General features: G+C 39.4%; 1 long non-coding RNA gene across 1 annotated transcript; it reads left to right on the top strand.

Annotated features, from left to right (window-relative positions):
- The first annotated feature begins 7,194 nt into the window (after positions 1-7,194).
- Positions 7,195-12,835, top strand: LOC148063955 (uncharacterized). The gene is made up of 4 exons (XR_015713542.1): positions 7,195-7,785; positions 9,656-9,958; positions 10,550-10,732; positions 10,810-12,835. It is a non-coding gene; the product is annotated as an uncharacterized LOC148063955 (long non-coding RNA).
- The last annotated feature ends 650 nt before the right edge of the window (positions 12,836-13,485 follow it).

Below are 13,485 nucleotides of genomic sequence, written 5' to 3'. Positions count from 1 at the left end.
CCAATGACTGACTCTATAAGCTGTATAAACTGTAACCATTATTGTCAAATGATAACAATAACTGTAGTGGAACCTAATGACCACTTGGATGCGCTGTTCTTGACATTGATTTGGCTTCGTTCGACAGGGCAGAAGGTTGACCTCTTATGTAAAAATAAATACCTTCCTGCCAGGGCGGGCACGGCTGACCCTGGGGGCGGGCATGGCCCCCCAATGCCCGCCCAATGCCGCCGGGTCTGCTTCTGGTAAGTTTCAATGTGAAGATAAATTGTTCCATGACTTTGCAAATGTATTTACACCTCCAGCTACTTACAGCAAATAACTACAAGTTATACTGGAGAAGAAATGAAAAAAGGAGAAAATAAAATGGTTTATTAGTCAAGTTTAGATAGTTCTCGCTCTCCTTTACATTTTATTGGTCCCTGCATCGGTTCAAAGAAGGTTTTGAGGAGGCACTTCCTTTTTTCGCTCACAGCCATGTGTCAGAAGGTTCTTTTGACTTTCTGTTGGTTTCAGGCACTTATGGGAGGTAAAAACTTTATATTTACTCTCTTCTTTTGTTCTCCATTGATTTTACTTAGACAATATTCAGGTTGTTTTTGTTGTATTTGCATTTTTAATTTGTTTATTAAAGAAAGAGGGGAAATAATTTGACACGATAGGACAAAGTAAATCTTAAATTTTTCTCAAAAATCACAATAAGACTGGAGCAATCCAACTGAACTTACTCTGTTGTAAAACTACATTAAATCTTATTATTCTGCACTAAATAATGTGTGAGGATTTTTTAAATATTTTTTTAATGTTTGAATCCAAGCATAATTGGCTCAAGTCTTGAGTTTAAATGTCGATGATGTAAAGAAAGAAATAATCGTGTTTTGTAGGCTCTGAACCCGAGACTGTGTTTGTGAAGAGAGGAGATGATCTACGTCTGGCTGGTCCTCAAACTTTGACCTTGAGAAACTTAGAAGATTATTATTGGAAACTAAACCGAACAAATGTTGTTCTCAAATTAAATTATAAACTAGAAATTGTGATACAGCCAAAGTACAAAGGCAGAGTTGAGTTTTTTAAACAGGAAAATCATTCTTTGTTGCTGAAGAATTTGTCGTATAAAGACAGTGGAGTCTACACAGCTGTAACATTGGACTTTAAGGAGGAAATAGTCGCAGAATACAAAGTTGAAGTTCTGGGTGAGTGTCTCAGTATTTGTCTTTTGTTTAATCAAGTTTTTCTGATTAAAAATGCTGCAGTGATGCAGAGAGTTTATGAAACTAAATTTGCAAAAAACCCACAAGCACTGAAGTGATTTTCAGTTAAAATTGAATCTAGTTTTACCTGAAAAATGCATAATATTAGAATTTCTGAACAATCTGAGTCATTTTTCACTTAGTAATTAAGGATGATGGAACAAAACGTAATGATGATCAGAGAGATTTGCAGCCAAATTTATATGAACTCAATATAGGTGAGAATCTTGATTAGAATCCGACTGATTCTAAAGTGTTTTATAATCTTGTTTTGTAATGGATAGATACAACTTTATTAATCCCTCTGGAGGTCTGTGTGTGTGTGTGTGTGTGTGTGTGTGTGTGTGTGTGTGTGTGTGTGTGTGTGTGTGTGTGTGTGTGTGTGTGTGTGTGTGTGTGTGTGTGTGTGTGTGTGTGTGTGTGTGTGTGTGTGTGTGTGTGTGTGTGTGTGTGCGTGTGTGTGTTTGTGTACATATGTATAACGGCAAATAAACATCTCCCACTTGAACAACAAACATCCTTAGATATGTTAAGCCTGAACAAAACTTATAACAGTGATCAGTAAAGTTTTCACTGAACTTCAGGCTGATTATTTATCAGAGGTAACAGTGTTTTCTTAACCCAGCAACACAAACAAGAACAACATGCAACAGCTGATGAGATAAAGACATGAAGAAAATGTAGGACTTACTTTGTTTCATTTAGTGATCGTCGTTCATATCCTCCTGTTATCCAGTGAAAGAATAAATATCCAGCTCGATTTGTTTCTGAGGAAGATTGATGCTGCTTTCTGTCCTTGACTGGTAACTGTATGTTCCATAATGTCCTGCTCCCGCCGCTTACTCTTGAGGGTTTTAATGATTTTCATTCAAATAAATCACACATTCTTTTGACATCTAGTGAACGAGTGAACATGTCATAACCGTGATTAGATCAAACAGATGTCAGAAGGACCTAAACAGACCTTAACTTGAGCCCTGAGGAACACCTGCGGCTCAAATCAGCTCATGATTGTCATCTTTTAAACACTGATTGACTTGTACTTCTTTTCTAGGACACAAAAGTCATGATGACTACACACCTGAGCAGACACACACACTCCCCTCGACAGAGTACGAACTGGACAATTGAACTGACTGTCATCGTCATGGAGATTAATTCTAAATTCAGTGACATTCTGAAACTTCTGTACTTGTATTTTGTATGTAAGCTCAATAGTATTTTAATGACAATGGATGTTGTTAGTTTGAGTTGTGTGTTTCTTTTGTTAGCTTGATTGGACATTTGTCAATGTGTCAAAAAATCAATTACGTTTTAAAATCACTTTGATTGAAGAGATCTTTTTGGTTTTCCTCTCTTTATTTTGGTCAGACACGTTTCGCCGCCATCACAACATCCTCAGTCACGTGAAATCAGAAGAATTATTTTTGTCCTGCACTTATTATATTAGGTCAAAGAAAATAATATTTAATTGTGTTTGTGTACATTTATTATTGCAGCTGGTTACGTTTATGAGCAGAAAACGTGTCCAAGGTTTAAATTCACTTAATGTCACTGTTATTATCTCTTATGACTATGCATTTTTGTGTTTACTGTCTTTTGCTGCATGTGTTTGTCTAAAATGTGTATTTTTATAGGATTTAAATGAAGGTATTTTGAAAACAAATGTATACGTGAAAATAATAAAAAACACAAGTAAAAAAAAAAAGAGGATTTACAAGCATAATTATTTCATGTTAATTATGATGTATTTTGGAAACAATGAGAGCAAAAGTATTATTTATTTCAATCTATCTCTGGTCACAGTAATTTACTTAAATACTAGTGATGGTCTGATGAAGCTTTATGAAGCAGTGTCATTAGTTTCATAGTCCACTAGATGGCGTCTCTGCTCTATTTTCCTTTGTTTTAAACAACTGTTCTAACGAAACATCATTTTTAAACTGATGGCGCCACCTACTGACCTCTAAACAACATGACACTGTTTCATGAAGCTTCATCAGCTCATCACTAATAAATACGTGGGTTCACGTACTCTAAGATTCTACGCAAATGTCTACTTTCAGGTACGTAATACAACAGAAATCTGGTCCGGTTTGAAGTAAAACTCTTACTTGCATACGTGAGAAAGAAGAACACACAGAGCTTCTTGCACGTCTGTCTGAATACTCTCTGAAGCGCTGTTAGTTTGCTGTTATATCTTCTCTGCAGTTTCAAATAAGAGTTCAGGACTTTCCCATCACAGTCCAGTCAAGGCAGAGTGAAAGAGGGATTTGAGACCGAGACTCTGGTAGAATATCTAAAGTTATTTGACCAAAAGACAGGTTTCCAAATTTGGGCTGAACTTTTAGCTGGGTCACTCTGACCTAGAATCACAAGGAGATGTATCCGCCAGAAATGACGTGAGCTTTGATAGAGCAGTGTTAATGACAAAGAAGGGGTTATGGTGACCTCTAGTGGCACTTCTAGAAGTTTTTTAAACGGTACTGGAGAGAGAGAGAGCAGGTATACTGTATGTTGGGACATTGGCAGGTGAAACATATGGGCCTATGACGCAAACAGAGCTAAGAGTCCCATCCTTCCACAACAAGACGAGACCATGCCTTAAAAAAGTTGTACATCACTCCCTTAGTTGCTCTGAATCAAAGAACACAAAAGGCTGCAGCACCAGAAATATATGTTAGGTTTGCTGCTGGTCTTATTCACAAAGATTCTAAGAGGATCGGTTAAGTCAGTTAAGGGATCATCATGTAGAAGTTGAGCCCCAGAGGCAGCCAAGGCTGGCCCACTACTCCATGTACCCCTAGATCTGTGAGCGCCTGTTGCTGGGACAAAGTCCAGTATTTACCTAATGACCGTCCAGTTTTTCTGCGGTAGAACAACCTGCTCTATGCGTCCTTGGAGGATGTCCAGGTGGTCACTTTGGGTATGTTTGGTCTGGATTAACATTGAATCCTGGGAATATTTCTGGTTATGCTCAAAACTAGTAATTCAACCTGCTATTGTTCAGGTCCAGTGAAGAAACACGTTGAGACGATGAACTTCAGCCAGCAAGCTTGAGGTCCACATGTTAAGGGAGACCCCTGTCGGTGTCTAATTTCACAAGAGTCTCTTCATTCCGTGTCAAGTGATTTGTTAATGGTCCGCCATCACAGATGATTTCTTAAGCAGCAAATAAGAGTTTCAAAGAGAAGCGTTGAAATGTTCCTGGTGGGACAGGGTGTCAGGCAGAAATCCCATTGAAGGACACTTTGATAATGAGATGCTTATGTAGGTCGGACTGGGGGCCGTTCTGAAAATTGATGCTGGTGTTAGAAATGGACTAACGGAATACGAATTACCTTGTAGAGGTTTCCTATAATAAACCCACTTCCTGTTTCTTGTTCAGTGCAAACATGTCTCTGGTTTTGTTCGTTCTGTGTGTGATTACAGCCGTTCAAGGTAAATACTTTTCACTTTTCTAAAGCTACAAACCAGTTACCAGAGACTTACTTTTGTTAAGCAGTAGCTTAATTGTTCAATTGTTTAAGGTTTTAAAACAGTTTGTAGGTTTAACAGGTTCACGGAAACATTCAATTATCCTGATAATCCTCTAAAAAGTCAGAGCAGGAGACCAGAGGAAGCCTGTGGACACCAGAGGGACAAGGTGGTGGATCCATGACTAGGATGAAGAACACAAATGTTTCATCACATGTCGTCAACGTAACTAGAAATAATCGTGACTCTTGTGTTTTGTAGGTTCTGATCCTGAGACTGTGTTTGTGAAGAGAGGAGATGATCTACGTCTGGCTGGTCCTCATACTTTGTCACTGACAGAGATTGAAGTTTTTTACTGGAAACACAACCAAATAAGTATTAAAGTAAGTACTAAAAATATATGAAAGACAAAAGATCGTGATATATCCAAAGCACGAAGGCAGAGCTGAGTTTTTAAAAGAAAATAATTCTTTGTTGCTGAAGAATGTGATGTTTAACGACAGTGGAGTCTACACAGCTGTGATACATGATGGTAACTTGAAGGGATGTTTTCCATGTAAACACTGTTAATGTGGAGTCAACGTGGTTTATTTCAGATCCAGTGTCTCCAGTCCTGCTCCAGGTGGACTCGGTCTCAGACCTCAGAAAGTCTTGCAGCCTCACTGTGAGCTGCCAAAACATCAGCAGCAGAAGAAGGTCCAGTCATCTCTCCACATCTACCTGCTCATGATTGTCATCTTTTAAACACTGATTGCCTTGTACTTCTTTTCTAGGACACAAAAGTCATGATGACTACACACCTGAGCAGACACACACACTCCCCTCGACAGAGTACGAACTGGACAATTGAACTGACTGTCGTCGTCATGGAGATTAATTCTAAATTCAGTGACATAGTCTGAAACTTCTAAACTTGTATTTTGTATTTAAGCTCAATAGTATTTTAATGACAATGGATGTTGTTAGTTTGAGTTGTGTGTTTCTTCTGTTAGCTTGATTGGACATTTGTCAATGTGTCAAAAAATCAATTACGTTTTAAAATCACTTTGATTGAAGAGATCTTTTTGGTTTTCCTCTCTTTATTTTGGTCAGACACGTTTCGCCGCCATCACAACATCCTCAGTCATGAGAAATGAGAAATAGCAAATATTGTACTTTTTCCAATCAATTCCCTTGTCTCCATCTCAATCCTTCTTTCAGGCACTAAAGAAAATCTTTACAAACTTTATATGGAATAAACAAAGATCAAGAATAAGACTCTCTCTACGACAGAGGTGGACTTCAAGTTCCAAACCTTAACATATATTTTTGGGCTGCGCAGGTTAGAGCTGTAATGTTAAACAAACAGCCCTCCAGCCTGGGTTGCAATGGAGTCCCAAATGCTCAAAATTCCCATTCATTTATACATTTACTCGGCAGCAAAGAAAAAACTTTTAAAACAGACAAAAAACACATTTTTGAGAAACTCAATTGACATGTGGTTTCGCACACAAACACATTTGGGGGAAGCTACAGCACTGTCACAGTTTTCACCAATATATGGTAAGGATGACTTCCACCCAGGAAGGGAAGACCCAGGCTTCAGAGTCTGGGCCATAAAAGGAATAAGTAAAATTTCAGATTTATATAAGGATCATCAACTAATGTCATTTGTTAAAACATAACATTCCCACAAAACATTTTTTCAAATTTCTTCAAATTAGAAGCTATATTAAATCCAAGCAAAGCTCTGGCCTGGCTCTTCCTGCCCTGTCTGCTCTGGAGGAGGTTATTGTAAAGCATTCACATCCCAAAGGTCAAATATCTCTTTTGTATAAACTTTGTGTGGATGGGTGCAAAGAGTCATCAGTGACTACCTTACAAGCCTGGAGAATGGATTTAAACGAAGATGTAACCGAAGATGAATGGAGGCAGGCTTGCACTTCAGCTCAAACCCAATCCGTGAATTCAAACTCCAAGTTGCTTCAATATAAATGGTAAACTAGACAATACATATCACCTGCTAAACTACACCGCTTTAATCCAAATATTCCGGACACCTGTATAAAATGCAATGAGCATAAGGGGTCACTATTTCACTGCATGTGGGAGTGTCCAAAGGTGCTTTCTTTTTGGAAGAAGGTTGTAGAATTGAGTGGACAAATGACTGGGAAGGATATTCCATTGAACCCAAAACTCTGTATTTTGAATGTCTATCCTGCTGATTTTGTGACCTCGAGAAACATTAAGACGTTACTTAACATTTGTTTTCTTGAAGCAAAGCGATGCATTGCCCTTTCCTGGAAAAATGTTGTTGCTTGCAGTATCTCCCAATGGCTAAAAGGATTGACTTTCTATGTAGCCTTGGAGAAAATAAGTTGTTGTGTGAAAGGTAAACTGGACACATTTTTGAAAATATGGAAAATGTTCTATAACTTTTTGGAAAGTTTTAACATTGGAAATTTGATTTGACTGTAATAATCACAAGATAGAGGTGTACTGGACTGGCTGCTTTTGTTTTATTTTTCTTATTATTTTATCTATGTTTTCACGCACGTTTGTCTTTTTTCTGTGTATATTTTGTTTTGTTTTTCTTTTTTGTTTTCTTTTTTTCTTCTTCTGTGACTGCATCTTGTAAAGTTTGAATAAACAGATGTTTGCAAAAACAACAAAAAAAACAACAACAAATGATTCAAGAATGAGAAGCATTTATTATAGGATAAAACAAATAAAAATGAAAAAGTTCTACCTTACCTTACCTCTCTCTCATCTGCGTCACCGGTGAGTGCCCAACTTTACACACACACTTCCGCACGCACACACGCCTACTCCCATTTGAACCGCTCCCTCTGCAACACACACACACTCAAACACACCGTGCAGCACATCTTCACCCTGTATGTCTCTTACACCTTACATTCAGCAGGACTGCCATACTTGTGGGTCAGGGCTTCTACGGTTTTTTCTATTGCACTTCACAACAAAACAACACCCTCTTAGTTGCGTTCTCTTCTCCTGGATTAAAACTTCATCATGAAGCTCATTCTTCTCTTCCCGTTTCTCCTCAAGATGGTTGAAGGTATGTTTTGACTAGTAAATACTTAGATTTGGTTTATGTTGTTGAGCACGAACTGTCAGAGCGTCGATAGTTTTCAATGGTTTTAGTTTATAATTTCTGAATCAAGTAACCCGTGAGTTTAACAGCAACAAATCAATCAATTCAACTTAAACAAGGTTTTTTTTATTGTTCCTCTACTATTATATTTAGCTCCTGAATACTTTTAATCAACTCCCCTGATTTAGTGCTACATTTATAGCTAGTATGTAGCATCTGTACCTAGCTAGCATATAGCAACGACACGTGTGTTGGCGGTGTAGCTACGCCACTTCCTACGTGATGACGTAACAAGCTGCATATGCGAACGTCTCTTTAAAATATTTGTTATGGGTTAAAGAAACGTCAACAGAAAGGTTTGCATGATACTTTTACCACACATAAAACATTTATATTGACAAAAGGAAGATCTTCGTCGACCTAATCCCTTTCCGTACTTTCATTTCCTGGTCTGACGATCATGTGTTTTTGACACCAATCGCTACATGTGACGAAGGCCCTGTCAATGGGATCGTGGATCATTTGCAATTCAAAACGAGAATTCTAGAGCAGCCTCGCACTAAACGTGGGACCATTTTGATCTTGTATCTGAAAATTAGGTATTTGCTGTAATTTCCTTGTCCATTCGTCCGTTACTCTCCATGTTTCCACTTCTTCTATTTTAATTCAAACTCATTTTAAAGTGAATCTTAGTTTACTGTTTATATTGTTTTCTTCAGGTTAAATGTCAAATTTATTCGACATAATTGTCTTATTTTAATAAATCAACCTCCTCAATGCTGAGGCATCTTTTCTATGTTTTCAGGAGAAATGATGTCAAAAAAAGAGAAACAAACTTAAGTGCACTTTATATTCCAAGAAAGAATCGTAAAGTGCTACAGAAGCAAGCAGTTTAAGAAACAACAGCAACAATCACGGTTGAGATATATTGAAATATAACAATTCTGGATTTCCAGAAGTATATATGCTGTAACTTATTTGGGTTACATAAATTGATTTAATAAATAGAGCAAATAATCTATCCTTAACTTAACCACTTTATGTCCTCTTTTCTGGTCTGTAACTAATTCTATTTGAACAGTATGATGTAGTTACGATGTTTCTATCCGTGTGACTGGACAACAATATTTGTTTCAAGATGATTCTCTGATTATTGTCTTGTTTCCAGAAAATCCAGTATTTTACCAATTTTTATCATGAGTTTGAATCACCAATTTTTTCAATAGTAGTTCCTTTTTGTTCTAACTGTCAACTTCTTTTGACCATTTTGAACCACATCGTCTGATGAAGCTCCTAAACGAGCCACTAGAGATAGTTTTGATCAAAGCCTGCTAATTTCTTATTATTGTTATTTTAGTTCAAAACAGAGTTAAAAGAATGAAATTGATAATTTTGTATAAAGCAACTTTATTTTCCACCACTGACGTCCTGCAGGGTTATTTCTTAAACGTAGTTAATCTACAATATACTCATTCTAATCTGGATTACTGTCCTCACACCTGAAATAGGACTGAGATTGATTTTTAAAATGATTTATTTAAAGTTTCAACACAGTTGTAGTAAATCAAGTGTATTAGTGCAAACAAGTCCCCGAAGGTCTATTTCTATGTCAGCAAACAATCATGTTCTTAGATAAGTTTATGTTAAGCAGTGATGGGGATCAGCACCTCTTAGTCTAGAGTTGATACAAGTCAGAGCAGGAGACCAGAGGAAGCCTGTGGACACCAGAGGGACGAGGTGGTGGATCCATGACTAGGATGAAGAACATGACACAAATGTTTCATCACATGTCGTCAACGTAACTAGAAATAATCGTGACTCTTGTGTTTTGTAGGTTCTGATCCTGGGACTGTGTTTGTGAAGAGAGGAGATCATCTACGTCTGGCTGGTCCTCATACTTTGTCACTGACAGAGTTTGAAGATTTTTTCGTGAAACACCAGAACAATTCTATTATAAAATGTGATCATAGCTTAAACTGTAAGACTCGTCAAAAGTACGAAGGCAGAGCTGAGTTTTCAACAGAAAATAATTCTTTGATGCTGAAGAATGTGATGTTTAACGACAGTGGAGTCTACACTTTTGTGATACATGATGGTGAAGATCACATTAAAGTAAAATACAACGTGAACGTTCAGGGTGAGTATTTACTTTCTTTATTTTGTATAAATGTATAAATTGTAACAAAGAATCATAACGTATGAGTAACTCGCTGAACCAGAAGACAAATCTCTCCACTGATGGTAGATTTCTACTCTCACCTGAGGCCAGCAACTCTGTAGTAACAATAAAACAAAACCACAGACACATGTTTCTTTGAATGTTAATAAAAAAGAGTCGAGATTATTCAAGTAATTCTATCTAACATTCCATCCATTTATTGTTCTGTCCTTCCTTCACAAGAGAACAAGAGCCTTAGAGACTTAAGAGAGACTTAAGTAGCAGATTCTTCTTCACAACTATGATTAAAAAAAAAGAGTAAACATGTTGATAAGGTTTGAAGCAAAATTGTGAAATAAATTCACAAAGTCACATACAGATGAATCTACAAATTATTGAAGAACATTAAAAAAAAAACGATTATTAATTATTATTATTAAAACTATTGATACAAAACATTTTCATTCATGTATAGATGTTCAACTTGTTGGTCAGTGGAATTGTATGAAAGAAATATGTGAAACAAGATTCTATCAGAGGATGAACCTTTTGTTTTTGTTGTCTTTGCAGACTCTGAGAATTTACCTGAATCATCGGCGAGTCAGCTTTGGGTTGGATTGGGTGTTATTCTGGCATTGGTTGTTTTTGTCCTTGGATTTTTTTTTTTTTGTCGTCGACAAATGAGGCGACTAGTTAGTTCCACGCTATCATTTATAAGACAGTATCATATGATCGTCTCAATGTCGCTATATAGTAAGTTATTTCAAAAGTGTGTATCAACCTTTCATTCATTCAGTGGATGATATAATGAGAGTTTCATTCATTTCCAGGGGCGTCTGAACGAAGAATCCATAGAGCTTCACCAGCGACGGGCCGGTGACGACCAGCTAGCCCAGTGTCCCGACTCTCTTCATACGTCAAGTGACGAGATGGTTTAATGCAAAAGTTCAACATTAGCTCTGTTTGTTTGCAGTTCACATAGAAGCTCATATCAGATATATATCAGATAAAACCATTGACTTATTATTATTAACCGAAACTTGGCTGTCTATAGATGATTACGTATCTTTAAATGAATCAACACCACCCAGCCACACTAACTTTAACGCCCCTTGACGCTCTGGTCGAGGAGGTGGAGTCGCAGCCATCATCAACTCATGTCTGTCAACCTTTGCTAGACCACAATGTGATTTCAACTCTTTTGATGTCTTCTCGATCCTATTCCCACATGGCTACTTAAAGAACTGTTCCCCTTACTTAGCACTTTCATACTTGACATTATTAACCTGTCAATAACATCCGGCTATGTGCCTCAGATTTTTAAAGTTGCAGTAATTAAACCTCTGCTTAAAAAACCCACTCTCGATCCAGAGGTCCTCACTAACTACAGGCCTATCTCTAATCTAGTATTCATTTCAAAACTTCTGGAGAAAGTGGTAACGAGTCAGCTCTGTGATTATCTCCAGGACAATGATCAATTTGAGGTGTTTCAGTCTGGTTTTAGGGAACACCACAGCACAGAGACCGCCCTGGTAAAAGTAAAAGTAACGACCTACTGATGGCCTCTGATCAGGCCCATGTTTCAGTTCTTGTTCTTCTAGATCTCAGTGCTGCATTTGACACTGTCGACCACCAAATCCTTCTACAGAGGCTAGAAAACCATTTAGGCATTCGTGAAACTGCTCTTGACTGGTTTAAATCTTACCTGTCGGATAGAACGCACTATGTACATGTCAACCACCTCTCATCGACACACACTAAGGTCAGCTATGGTGTCCCACAAGGTTCTGTTCTTGGTCCAATACTATTCACAATCTATATGCTCCCACTAGGGAACTTGATCAGAAGACACTCTATACATTTTCACTGTTATGCTGATGACACCCAACTTTACCTGTCCATGAAGCCAGATGAAAGAATTCAGCTAACACAATTACAGTCCTGTATCACAGATATCAAGTCATGGATGACCAAAAACTTCCTCCTACTGAACTCGGAAAAGACTGAGGTTTTACTAGTTGGTCCGCAACATCTCAGACAATTATTAACTAATGATCTAGCTTAACAAAATGGACTTGCTCCTGCTACTAGCACCACTGTAAAGAATCTGGGTGTATGCTTTGACGAGGACTTATCATTTAAATCACACATAAAACAAATCTCACGGACTGCTTACTTCCACCTTCGTAACATTTCAAAAATTAGGCATTTCCTTCCTTTAGATGCTGCTGAGAAGCTCATCCATGCTTCTGTTACCTCCAGGCTGGACTATTGTAACTCTCTTCTGTCAGGCTGTTCTAAAAAGTCTCTCAGAACTCTTCAGCTCATTCAGAACTCTGCAGCTCGTGTCCTGACTAAGACAAAGAGGCGCGAACACATTTCCCCTGTACTGTCTTCCCTACATTGGCTTCCTGTAGAATTTAGAATACAATTTAAAATCCTTCTCCTAACCTATAAAGCCTTACATGGTCTAGCACCAACATACATTAAAGATTTAATCCAAACTTACCAACCCTCAAGGACCTTACGATCCCTAAACTCTGATCTACTAGTTATACCACAAATCTCTAAATGTAGATTCGGAGCCAGGGCCTTCAGTTTTCAAGCCCCTCTACTGTGGAACAAACTACCGGCTTCAGTCCGGAGGGCAGACACCCTCTCTATGTTTAAAAATAATCTTAAAACCTTACTTTTCGATAAAGCCTATAATTAACTTGACTGTTTATCTCTAGCTGTCATAACTAACAAAACTGGTTATCTTAGCTGCTATAGGCTGAGAATGCTGGAGGAGTTTTAGTTTTAGTTTTAGACACATAGCTCTGTATATCCTTCTTTTCTCGCCGGGGCCGTTCTGGCTTGGCCGGTTGGGGTGTGGGGGTCCGGCGGGTGGGGCCTGTGGGTGCCTTGGGCCTGGTGGTGGTGACCGCTGGTGCCGCGATGGCCCCGTGCGCCGGCGGGGGGGGTGGCCTGCTTATGGGGGTTTTTTGATGGTGCGTGGGGCCGGGTGCTGGCGGGGGTGGCTGGGGTGGTGGATGGGGGGTTGCGCTGGGGGCGGTGCTGGGGCTGGGGGGTTGCTGGTCCCGCCGACAGGGTCGGCGGGTGAACCGTCGGGGTTGGGGCTGGGGCTGGCCGGGTGTTCTGGATGACCCTCCGGCCCCGATGGCTTCACCTGGTCTGTGGTGGGGGGCCTGTCTTGGGGTGGGTGTCTGCTGCAGCGGTGGCTGTGGTCCTCTACCCGCCCTGTGTGGCATGTGCCGTGGTCGGGGGGTTTGTCGCCCTTGGTCCTGGGGGTTCGTGGCCGGGCTGGTCGGTCTTTCGGGGGCTTCCCGGGTGGGGGGGCCACACTGGGCGGGGCCGCATTGGGGGGACGGCGGAGGCATTGGGCGGACCCATGTTACCGTAGTGACCATGTACCGCCCATGCAAGTGCTGCTGTCCCCCTGGGTGCTGCATGGTGGGTGGGGGCGGTGGCTGGGGGTCAGTACGTGTGATGGGCGGGGCCTCGGC

Source organism: Callionymus lyra, chromosome 16 (genome assembly GCF_982586985.1).
Source record: "Callionymus lyra chromosome 16, fCalLyr1.hap1.1, whole genome shotgun sequence".
Classification (NCBI taxonomy): Eukaryota; Metazoa; Chordata; class Actinopteri; order Syngnathiformes; family Callionymidae; genus Callionymus; species Callionymus lyra.
This window is presented reverse-complemented; position numbering and strand designations above follow the sequence as displayed.